At 44.6% G+C, this 12,536-nt stretch overlaps 1 protein-coding gene across 1 annotated transcript in view; it reads right to left on the reverse strand.

Moving 5' to 3' along the window:
- Positions 1 to 10,894, reverse strand: part of LOC132389615 (NACHT, LRR and PYD domains-containing protein 14-like) — a 50,575-nt gene extending 39,681 nt beyond the window's left edge. The window contains exon 1 of the mRNA XM_059962122.1: positions 10,773 to 10,894. The gene's annotated coding sequence lies outside the window, so the exon portion shown is untranslated. The remainder of the gene's footprint in view (positions 1 to 10,772) is intronic.
- Positions 10,895 to 12,536: the final 1,642 nt, after the last annotated feature.

Genomic DNA, 12,536 nt, shown 5'->3' on the forward strand with positions numbered 1-12,536 from the left:
TGGATTTTACACCATATTCCAGGTACAATCTCAATAAAGCCCAAATGTTCAACTCTCCTTGGAGCTCTGGTGGTCTGTTACCCTGGTGATGAAGGAAGCAGAACTAACTGAAAATTGGAAATAAGGAACTCAACCTCGCATGCTCTGTTTCATTATGACAAAGATGAATACGGAGCTGTCAGCTATTTTGTAATATGGAAGCTAAAATTCCGTGGCTGGTTTAACCTGGCCTCGAAGTGCATCAATTAAATCTGTTGGTAGTCCCATATCTACAGAACTTCCAGCAGTGCAGAAACTGGTCCAAAAATCGAAACACATTTGTCAGCTTTGGGATATTTAAAAATGGCATCACACAATGCATTGTGGTAATAGCCATTAAGTTTCCTTCCTTGTTCAGTTAAGTGGTTAAACGTTTCATCATATTCCTGTGTCTACAAATATCTTACAACTTCGATCATCCCCCGGCATTGATACAGGAGGAATTCAGATCCTGATGCTGGACAGTATGATGGAAGGGTGGGTTCCCAGATACAATTAAATGGATTGAGATTGTGACTTCAGGTTCTAGGCTCCCCTACTGTTGAAAAACATCTTGTCATCATCGACTCTATCCAGATCTCAGGATTTCATTGAGGTTCCTGTTCCCAGGGTCACCACCCCTCCATTGAGAACAGGCCCAGAGACACCAAAAGTTCGACATAGATAAAGGATTGCAGACCAGAATCACTTGCAAACAATAACAAAATTTTCACGAATAACAGACAAAGTGGGAGTAGGATAAATTATTGAGAAAACCCGTTATTTCCTCCCCGCCCCGCTAACAGTTAGGAAGTATCTTCTAAAGATCAGCGTGCTCACCTACGCATTGAGCTGTAAGCGATGGGAGAGATCGTTTATGATATCTTTGCGCCTGTGTTTACTTGGGAGACAGATAGAGACTATAGAAATGAGGAAATCCAGTCAAGTCATGGATTGTGTACGGATAACACCACAGGTGTTTGCTGCCTTGAGGAGAATTAGGATGGATAAATCCCCAGGGCCTGACAAGGTCTCCCTCGGACCCTGTGACAGGCTGGTGCAGGAGGACTGGCAGACACAGATGTTGCTGTCATTTAAGAAACTGGGTTACAGGGGCAGGTTGAACCGATTACAAATTGATAACTTGGAGAACATGAGAATCAGGAGAGATGCTCGCAGGGGTTCTCAGCCTTTTTTATGCTATGTGTCAACGGTGGGGCCTCTGGACCCCAAGTTGGGAAGCCCTGCTCGAGGTATACAAACCTATTGTGGTATAATTCGGGTGAATGCATGTAGGCTATCAGCCAGCATAAGATCCCCCTCACTTCTCAGTCTCCCATTCTTTATCGAAAATAAAATAACACTGAAACGTAACACCAGGCTCAAGGACAGTTTCCGTTCTCCTGTTAGAAGCGAAATGAATGTTCCCCAGTGTGATGAGATAGACCCCTGACCTCACAGTCTAACTAAATGTGACTTTGCACCATATATCTACCTGTACTCTACTTTCTCTGTGAACGTATTTAACCATTTATCACCTCAATGTACTGGTGTGATGTATTGATCTATATGGGTGATGGCAAAGACAGGATTTTCACTGTCCCTCGGTTCGTTTGTGAAAAAAAAAACGAGATTCCCAATTTTAACCGTGTGCGACAGCCTGGGTAGCTCCTTTGGAAATTCTGGAGGGAGTGTTCACATTTCCGGGAAACTCAGATAAATGAAAAAAGTCTTAATTCTCGCATTAATAGGGCCATATATCGGGAAACATTGGCTGCATGTCGGCTAGCCGTAGCAATGGAAAGAAGATGGAAATAAACTTCCCAGTCCCCCGGGAGGACGTGAGAGATCTGGATCTCACTGTCCTGTCTGAACGGGGAAGGATGGAACTACTGATACACGTGGAGGGGTCTCCCGAGGGTGCGATTACTCTGGTTAAACTTCTCTGTCTGAAAGACTACAAAAAGGCCAAATGGCCGCTTTCAATGTGCTGTAAAACTATTGTCGACCCCAGGCATCGATCCAGCTGAAGTTTGGTTCCGACACCGGGCCGGGTGATGGAGATAAAGTTCCCCAGGTACAACTGACCGGATGGACTAGACCCGGCATCACCACCTCATCCCGCTCCTGTGACCCGAGCAACAGGGACTGAGCGGCGGCTCATCTCATGCGGTTCGGCGTGGAGGTCCCACAACCCGGACCAACTCCGTTAGGGTTGCTTCAACACAGAAAGGACAGAAAACCCCCGCCCATCCGGGGACTGTGAAAGCAGGGACGGGGCCACGAAAAACTACGTCCGGGACTTCACTGGACAGGAACACTGAAACATCAAGTGAGAAACAGCAACAGGTGGCCATTAAGCCATCTACTAGATGACGGCTGCTCCTCAATCTCAGACACATGGCCTGATTACCATTTCTTCGATCCCTTGGGTCTCCACTCATCTGCCGGCCTCTGTTCTTCACTGATCTTCATCGTCCTCCAGGAATCTGTCTGGTCAATCTCTATAACAAATACTCTCTAACCTCTTGGATAATCCTCCATGGAATTAAATTCTATTTCTGTAGCCCCGTGCTGCCCCAACCACTCTCATCCCACCCCTGTCATTATTTCCAACTTCCCACCTCCCTCCTCACCTGGATCCACCTCTCATTCCCCAGCACTTGCCCCATCCCCACCCCTCACCTCTTTCTCTGACTATATCCCGTCCACTCTCAGTCCAGAGGGAGGGTCTCGGCCCGAAATGTTGAAGGTCTATTTCCCTCCACAGATGCTGCCCGACCCTCTGAGTTCCTCCGGCAGTTTGTTCTTTGGTCTGTATAACCCGTATTTACGGGGAGCGGGATTTTACTCCAACAAAGTTATTATCTCCAGTCCAAATAATTACCCTAATCACGAGAACGCCTGCAGATGCTTGACATCCAAAGTAACACACACAATGCTGGCAGAATTTATCACAACAGGCAGTATCCTCGGAAAAGAGTAAACATTTTGGGCAAAGAGTCTTCATTACTGCAAAGGGAGGGGGAAGATACCTGAATAAAAAGTTTCGGGAGGAGAACGAGGCGAGCTTGGATGTCACAGATGAAGTCAAGTGATGGACAGGTCAGGAGCTGGTGAAGAAAGAATAGGAACATTGTCAATAGAAAAAAGGGAAAGAGGAGACCCGGGGGGAAGTAATAAGCTGGTGAGCAGAAAGGGAGGAGGGATGAATGAGCAAGGCAATTGTTGAGAGAGTGATCCCTCTTGAAACAAGAGGCTGGGAGGGCGAAAAAGGTTAAGGTATGTTTAGTTGTAAGATCTCTTCGGAGATGTTGGAAGTTGCACAGTCTGAAGGTGTGGTAGGTAAGGACAAGCGGAACTCTATCACTATTACGGTGGTAAAAGATGTGGTGAGGACGAACTACGGGGAATGGAGGAGACATGAGTGAGAACTACACCAATAGCGGAGGGAGGACAGCCACATCCTGGCAACAGAAGCGGCGGAAGCAAAGAAACTGGGAAGAGGAAAGAACACTTTACGGGTGTTTGGTTGGGAAGAGGTCCGGTCGAGATTACCAAAGTTATCTATAGGTTTATAAAATAAGTTGGTTGGAAATCTATCTCCAGAGATGGAGACAGAGAGCGAACAGGAAAGGGAAAGGATTATGAGCTGGTGGATTAAATTATACTCAATAACGCTTACAATAAATACAATGTACCTTTGAATTCTCTCTCTACCCACTGCAACTCATTCACTCACCATTAAAACACACTCTGCATTTCTGTTTCGCCGAGAGAAGTGAGTGATCTCGTTTTCCACAATGGGCTCCAGTTGACCTGCTGATCCCACTCACTGTTTTGCCTCCATTGCCCCGACAAGAGACACAGAACCTAGAACAGTACAACACAGGAACAGGCCTCCAGTTGACCTGCTGATCCCACTCACTGTTTTGCCTCCATTACCCCGACAAGAGACACTGAACCCAGAACAGTACAACACAGGAACAGACCCTTCGACCCCAATGTTGTACCGAACCATTTAAGTTCGTCATCAAATGTCCAAATGTCTGCCTGCACAATGCCAATCGTTTCACTTACCTCACATTCACGAGTCAATCTAAACACACCTTACAAATCCCCAATATATCTGCCTCTACCACCAGCGCAGGAAGCACATTCCAGCCACACCACTCTCTGTGTGAAAAAAATACTTGCCTCTCATACCTCCTATGAACCAATCCTACATTTTAAATGTATACCATCCGGTATCACAGATTTCAACCCTGGGATAAAGATATTGTCTATCTACACTACCTATGCCTCTCATAATCTTATAGAAATCTGTTAAGACTCACCACAGCCTGCATCACTCTAGAGAAACAACCCAGGTTTTATATCGGAATATTTCCTGGGAAATGGACCTGAGAATTACTCTCAGTTTAAATTTATTTCTCTGTAGCACAGTGCTTGTCCAACCTCTCATTATAGCTCATGCCCTACAACCTATATCCACCCGCCCGACTGGAAAACTGCTTTATTGCAGAAGGAGAAACATCTAGCCCCATCTGTAGAAGCTCAATCCTGGGCCAACGCCAAACCCTAACACTGCCAGTTTCATATCATCTCACGTTATAGCCCGAGCAACAACTCTCCCAGGACACTTTCCTGTCGGTAATATACTGCAGTGTCTTGGCTATCCCCCGTTCTGATATTAACGCACCCTCCAGCTCAAAACAGAATGGGAACCTGATGATGCTTTAACTGGGCAGGTGTGAATATGCAGTATCTTAACTTGTCTCCAGCAGGGAAATTGGGTACATTTGTTCACTAAGTTATTGCTGAGCGGGATCTGGAGCAGCGCAATTCGGCGCCACGTTTCTCGTAGAAAAGATAATAACAAAATGCTTTTAATATAAAATTGGAAATAAATCACTGGAAACAATGCAGGTTTTTGTTTTCTTTTTGATGCACAAATATTGACTGACTGAAAGATGTTTGTGCTATTCTGAACAGATTTACATAAATGCAATCCCTACTTCCATCCATTAGTCAGCTCTCCATTCCAACACAGACATCATATACACCATACAGTGAATGCTCAAGGCTTCCTCGCATCCACACCGGCTCCTAAGGCCACTGAAGGACGGTGACCAGAGAGCGATAAAAATCTCTGTAGCTCTGGTGGGCTGTAACCCTGGTGATGGAGGAAGTGGCTCAGCAGAACTAACTCAAAATAGGAACTAACAGACTCAACCTCACATGCTCTGAGTTTCATTATGAGGAAGATGAATACCAAACACTCAGCCATTTTGTAACGGAGAAGCTAAAATTCTAGTGGCTGTTTCAACCCTGCCTCGAGGTGTATTCAGTAAATCTGTTGGTATTTCCATCTCTGCTGGTCTTCCAGCAGCGCTGAAACTGTTCCGAAATCAAAATACATTCTTGGAATCGTTCTGTCTGCTCCAAATGTCAACTATGGGATATTTAGAATGGTCCTCACGCAATGCATTGTGGTGATAACCATGAAGTTTCCTTCTTTGTAGAAAAATGTTGTTAAAATTTCATCATATTCCTGTATCTGTATTAATCCCAGGAATTGAAACAGGTGCAATTCAGATCCCGCTACTGGATAGAATGATGGAAGGGAAGGTCCCCAGATACAATTGAATAGATTGAGATTGCGACCGTAGATCCTAGACTCACCTACAGTTGAAAACATATTGTCCCCATCCACTCTATGCAGACCTCAGGATTTCATTGATGTTTCTGTTCCCAGAGTCGCCACCCCTCCATTCAGAAGAGGCCCAGACACACCAAATGCTCCTCATATATAAAAACTTTTCCATTCCAGAATCATTCTTGTGAACTTTGTAAACAACAACTGTAATGAGCAAATTTCTACAAGTACAGACAATTTGGTGGCAGGATAATTTACTGAGAAAACGTTTGGTTCCTTTACTGTCAATTAACTGTCAAACAAAATCTCCTGAAGATCAGCGTGCTCATCTAGACAAGGAACGAAAGGGATCAAACTCTGGCAGAGACGTATGGGTGATATCCAGAGGATGGGAGGATAGCTAGTTGTACTCATGTGTGTAAGAAAGGCTCGGAAAATAAAAAGGGATACCGTAGGCACGTGATCCTGAATTCAGTTTTGGGTATGTCTTTGGAAGGAAATTTATGAAACGAAATCCATAGGATTTCGGAAGACTGGGCTTGATGAAGGATAGTCAACTTGACAGATCATGTCTAATCAAGTTATTAAGATATTCGAGGAAGTTATCAAGAAGCCTGATGAAGGAATCTGGCGGTCATTGACATTAACAGGGCGTTTGACAGGGCTGTCGGGTCCAAAAGGTAAGTGTGGTTAGATTTCAGGATGAAGCAAGTGGAGAAGCTGGGGAGTGCTTGCAGATGGTCGTCTCTCCCAATGGAGGCATGAGACTCGCGGGATGCAGCAGGGAAAGAGACTGGGTGCTTGGTAGTGATGTTAATGATTTAGATATCAGATGAAATTGTGGCAAACTGGAGCAGCAAACATGTAGATTAAACCGAGATGGGGATGTAGTAGGCAGAGGGAAAGACTACCAAAGGTACATTGTGCTCTGGAGCAGCTGATAAGTTAGGTTACACTCTAGTAGAGGGAATTTACTGAAGCAGTGGGCTATTGCAATTTGAAAAAAAATTGAAAAAAAACAGGGTATGACATTTTGACCGAGAAACCGTTGCAGCAGGAACAGGAGGAGTGAAGGAGCTCGTAAGATAATTGGCAGGAACAAATAAAACGAAGGGTATCTGAAGAGGAGCGGCCAGTGTATCAGTGGCTCAGCGTAGGAGTGGAGCTTTGAAGCTTTGGCTCGAAAGGCTTCGGAGAGCAACTGAGGACGAGGTTGCTGCCAGTGAGGTAAGGCCGATTAAGTTCCATTAATTAAATTAGGAGTAGGTAATGGAGGCAGCAGTTAGGGCAGTGGAGTGCTCCGTATACAGGATGTGGGAAGTCAGGGAGAGGGCAATTGTCCCTGATGACTACACCTGCAAAAGGTGCATCCAGCTGAAGCTCCTGACAAACCGAATTATGGAACTGGAGCTGGAGCTGGAGCTGGATGAACGTCGGATCATTCGGGAGGAAGAGGCAGAAATAGACAGGAGTTTCAGCGAGATAGTTATCCCTAAGCGTCAGGAGGCAGGTAGCTGGCTGACTGTCAGGAGAGGGAAGGGGAATAGACAGGAAGAGCAGAGCACCCCTGTGGCTGTTCTCATCAACAGTAAGGAAAGCGTTTTGGATACTGTTGGTGGGGACGACCTACCATGGACAAATTGAAGTGTGGCCTCTCTGGCACCGAGACTGGACCCTCAGCTCAGAAGGGAAGGAAGGAAAAGAGGAGAGCAGTAGAGATAGGGGATTCGATAGTTAGGGGGACAGATACGAGGTTCTGTTGGAGAGATCGAGATTCTTGGATGGTCTGTTGCCTCCCCAGTGTCAGGGTCCAAGATGTCTCGGATCGAGTTCTTGGTATTCGCAGGAGGGAGGGTGAGCAGACAGATGTCGTAGGATGTGGATAGGAAGACGGAGGAGGACGTCTTGCAAAGAGAGTTTAGGGAGTTTTGTGCAAAGTTGAATGACACAATCTCCAGGGTTGCAATTTCAGGATTTCTCCCTGTGTCAAGTGCTAATGAGGCTAGAAGTAGGAAGATAATACAGCTAAATACGTGGCTAAGGAGATGGTGCTGAGGGTGGCTTCATGTTTCTGGATAATAGGGCCTTGTACCAGAGAAGGTGGGGCCGTCCCGACGGGACGGGTTACACATGAACTTGAGGAAAACTAATATCCTTGCGCGTAGGTTAGCTAGTGCTGCTCCGGGATGTTTAAACTGGATTTGCAGAGGGAAGGGAAGCAGTGTGTTAGAGCTGGTGGTGAGGTGCAGGAAAATAAAAGTCATGCGAGGACTGCTTGTGTGGACTGAAATCAAAGGTTTGTATGTGATAGAAATGTACTCAGGTGTCAAACTGAAAAGACTGGGGAAGAGGCGTCTGGCTCTCAAATAGAGAAAGATAAGAGCAGCAGAAGAAGTTCATGGAGTAAAGCCAGATCTAACATATTGATAGACTTTGAGGACAGAGAAGCAGAATAAAGGATATAAAGGTAGTAAGGGCGAAGGGCCAAAGTGTGTGTACTTCAATGCAAGAAGCATCAGGAACAAAAGTGATGAACTGAGAGCTTGGATACCCAGATGGAATTATGATGTAGTGGCTTTTACGGAGATTTGGCTGGCACCAGGGCAGGAATGGATTCTCAATATTCCTGGGTTTCAGGGTTTTAAATGGGATAGAGAGGGGGGAGAAGGGAGGAGGGGTGGCATTACTGGTCAGGGATACTTTTACAGCTGCAGGAAGTGTAGGTTATGTAGGAGGATCCCCTTTGAGTCAGTATGGGTGGGAATCTGGAACAGGAAGGAAGCAGCTAATCCAGTGGGAGTATTCTGTAGGCCCCTTGGTAGGAGCAGATTGGAATGCAGATTTTGGAAACATGTAAAAATAACAGGGTTGTTATCATTGGTGACTTTAACTTCCTTAATATTGATTGCCACCTGATCAGTTCCAATGGTTTAGACGGGGCAGAGTCTGTTAAGTGTGTCCAGGACGGATTCCTATCACAGTATGTTGACAGGCCGACGAGGGCGAATGTTAGATCTAGTATTAGGTAACGAACGGGGTCAGGTCACAGATTTCACAGTGGGTGAGCATATGGGTTCAGTAATCACCGTTCTCTGGCTATTACCATTATCATGGAAAAGAATAGAATCGGAGAGGACAAGTTTTTTTTTAATTGGGGAAGGACAAACTGTGAGGCTATAAGGCTAGAACTTGCGGGTGTGAATTGGGATGATGTATTCTGGCAGGGAAATGTACTATGGACATGTGATCATTGTTTAGGGATCTCTTGCCGGATGTTAGGGATAAATTTGGCTCGGTAAGGAAGATAAAGGACGGTAGGGTGAAGGAACCATGTGTGACATGTGAGGTGGAAAATCTAGTCAGGTGGAAGAAGGCAGAATATCAGAGCTTTAGGAAGCAAGGAACAGACGGGTATATTGAGGAATGTTTTTATTAACTACCTGGATGAGGGTGTAGAAGGGTGGGTTTACACGTTTTCGGACGACACAAAGGTTGGTAGAGTTGTGGATAGTGTGGAGGACTGTCTAAATTTGAAGAGAGACATTGGTAGGATGCCGAAGTGGGCTGAGAAGTAGCAGATGGAGTTCAACCCGGAGAAGTGTGAGCTGGTACACTTTGGAATGACAAACTCTAAAGCAGAGTATAAAGTAAATGGCAGGATACTTGGTCGTGTGGAGGAGCAAAGGGATCTGGGGGTACATGTCCACAGATCCCTGATATTTTCCTCACAGGTACATTGCGTAGTTAAGAAAGCTTATGGGATGCTAGCCTTCATAATTCGAGGGATAGAGTTTAAGAGTCGGAAGGTAATGAGGCAGCACTATAAATCTCTGGCTAGTCAGCACTTGTGTCCAGTTCTGGTCTCCTCACTATAGGAAGGAAATGGAAGCATTGGAATGGGTACAGAGGAGATTTAGCAGGATGCTACTTGGTTTAGAGAGTATGCATTATGATTAGACATTAAGGGAGCCAGGGCTTTACTCTTTGTAGAGAAGGAAGATGAGAGGTGACATGATAGAGGTATACAAGATATTAGGAGGAATAGATAGAGTGGACAGCCAGCGTCTCTTCCCTAGTGGACTACTGTTCAGACAAGAGGGCATGGCTTCAAAGTAAGGAGTGGGAAGTTCAAGGGGGATGTAGGAGGAAGTTTTCTCACCCAGAGAGTGGTTGGTGCGTAGAATGCACTGTGAGTCAGTGGTGGAGGCAGATACACTAGTGAAATTTAAGAGAATACTGGGCAGGTATAAGGAGGCATTTATGGTGGAAGATTTATGGGAGGCAGGGCTTAAGGGTCTGCACAACATTGAAGGCCGAGGGCCAGTACTGCACTGTACTAGTTTATGTTCTATGTTCGATAACTGATATTGTGAATCCCAATGGTCTGTCTAAGTGACAAAAGAAACTGACATGGAATACAGATCCACAATTCTTTGAAAATGACTCCACTGTTAGCTGCTTTCAGAAGCTACAAATGCAAGGCACAGTCAGAAGATAAGGAACCGAAAATAAACAAAAGGCGAAGTAACAAACTTCACATCATGTGTTGTGAGTTTCAATATCACAAAGATTACCACAGCAGAAAATTTGTAACTGTGAAACAAGTATTGTAATGTCTGATTTACCTTGCTTTGTGTTTATTCCATTAAAACGCTGGTAGTTCTAGCTAACAACAATCGAGTCCGGGATGATCCATTGCTATGAGAGGTGCAAAACTGTACTTCACAATGAAAGGAAAGATTGGAAGAAATATTACTGATATACATCATTTAGCTGGTGCTAATAGGTGGTGGGATATTATTGAGGTGGTGGGATACAGACTGGACAGAGCTTGAACAAGATGACTGATATATATCATTGTGGTGGTGGGATACAGGCTGGACAGAGATTGAACAAAATCGGCATGGAATATACTGAATGAAACAGGTGGGAGAAGGGATCAAGCTCAATCACAAGTGGTCCTCCAGCAATACACAGTCAATAAATTTACAACACCTACTATTGCATGGAAAAGATTCTAAAATGACAGAGATGGAACTAACAAAAGGAAATTTGGCATGTAACTATTTTCGTTCACTAAACTTCATCAACCTACCATAGAAAGTATCCCAAGAGGGTACTTTACGCGTTCATACTGCCACTGTTTTACTCATGACTGCCAGGAACTGCAGAGAGCTGTCGACATCGCGAAAACCAGACTGCCCACCATGAGGTGTGTATGAACTTCCTGTTGTATCAGTAAAGCAGGCAGAATAACCTCACAGTCTTGGACATTCTCGCTTTCCACCTGGGCCGAAGATTAAGCACTCAGTGGAAAACACAAATCACCTTACTCAAGAACGGCTTTCATTCTGCTGCCTTAAGCATACTGAATGGACCCCAGCAGGATAAGATGCACTTTAACCTCACAATGCAACTTACTATGACCTTGCACCGTATGCCAAAGTGCACTTTGGTTTCTCTGAAACGATGATGCTTTGTTACACTCTGTAGCTCCACTTACCCTATATAATCTCAATGTTCTGTTGTGCTCTATTGATCAGTATGGATGGTATGCAAAACAATATTTTAATTGCGCCTCGGTACAAGATAAAAATAAACAGATTTCCCATTTTAATTATGTGGAGATCATGGACAGGTTGGGCCAAAATTTCGAAATTAAAAAAAAAAATTACTAAGGCGCAAAGAGACTTGGGTGTGCTTGAGCAGTTTTCCCAACAGGTTATTATACAGGCGGTGCCAGTGATGAAGAAGGTAAACGTGATGTTTGCATTTACTTCAAGAGGACTATAATAAAAAAAGGAGGTACTGTTGAGAATTTATAGAGTCCTGATGAGGCGACACTGAGAGTACTGTGCGCAGGTTCGGGCCGCTAACATGAGAAAGGATGTTTGGAATGAAGAGGGTTAAAAGGTGGTTCAGGAAAATGATTCCAGATTTGATTCCAAAGAGCGTGTTCCGGTGATGTACTATTCTATGTTCTAAGTTATGTCCTATCTCCATTCGACCATACAATAGAAGAGCAGAATTAGGCCGTTTGGCCCATCCAGTCTGCTCCACATTTTCAGCATGGCTGGTCCAGTTTTCCTGACATTCCCAATCTCCTGCCATCTCATCAAATCCTTTCATGCCCTCACCATTCAAGAGCCAATAAACCACTGTCTTAAATATATATAAAAATATGACCTGCATAGCTGCTTGCGGCAAAAAAAAAACTTCCACAGATTCAACATTCTCTGGTAAAATAAATCCCTGCTCGCCAAGTTCTAATAGGGGGCCCTGTATTTTGAAGTAGGGTTATCTGCTCGTATAGTATCCCACCAGAGGAAACATTATCTCCACATCAACACTATCAAGGCTATTCAACATTCCATATATTTCAATAAAGTTACCACTGTTTCTTCTGGATTCCAGAGACTACTGGCCCAGAGCCATCAAACGCGGTTCACATGACAAGCCATTCAATCGTGGAATCGCTTTTGCGAACACCCTTTGAACCCGTTGCAGTTTCACCACATTCCTTTCGAAATTAAGAGGCCCAGACCTGCTCAGAATACTCCAAGTGCTGCCTCAGCAGTACTTTATACAGATTCAACATTACATCGTTGCTTTATATTCTCGTCCTGTTGAGATGAATGCTGACATCGCATTTCCCTTCCTCACCACAGACTCAACCTGTAAATTAAGCTTCAGGGAATCCTGCACAACGACCCCTAAATCCCTTTGCACCTCAGTTTTCTTTTGTACTTAGAAAATAACTAATCATTTGTCTGCCAAAGTGCATGACCATACATTTCTCGACACATTATTGCATTTCCTTGCCCAATTTCCTAACTGTGTAAGTCCTTCTGTAGATTTT

The sequence above is a fragment of the Hypanus sabinus genome, unplaced genomic scaffold (assembly GCF_030144855.1).
Source record: "Hypanus sabinus isolate sHypSab1 unplaced genomic scaffold, sHypSab1.hap1 scaffold_61, whole genome shotgun sequence".
NCBI classification, from domain to species: Eukaryota; Metazoa; Chordata; class Chondrichthyes; order Myliobatiformes; family Dasyatidae; genus Hypanus; species Hypanus sabinus.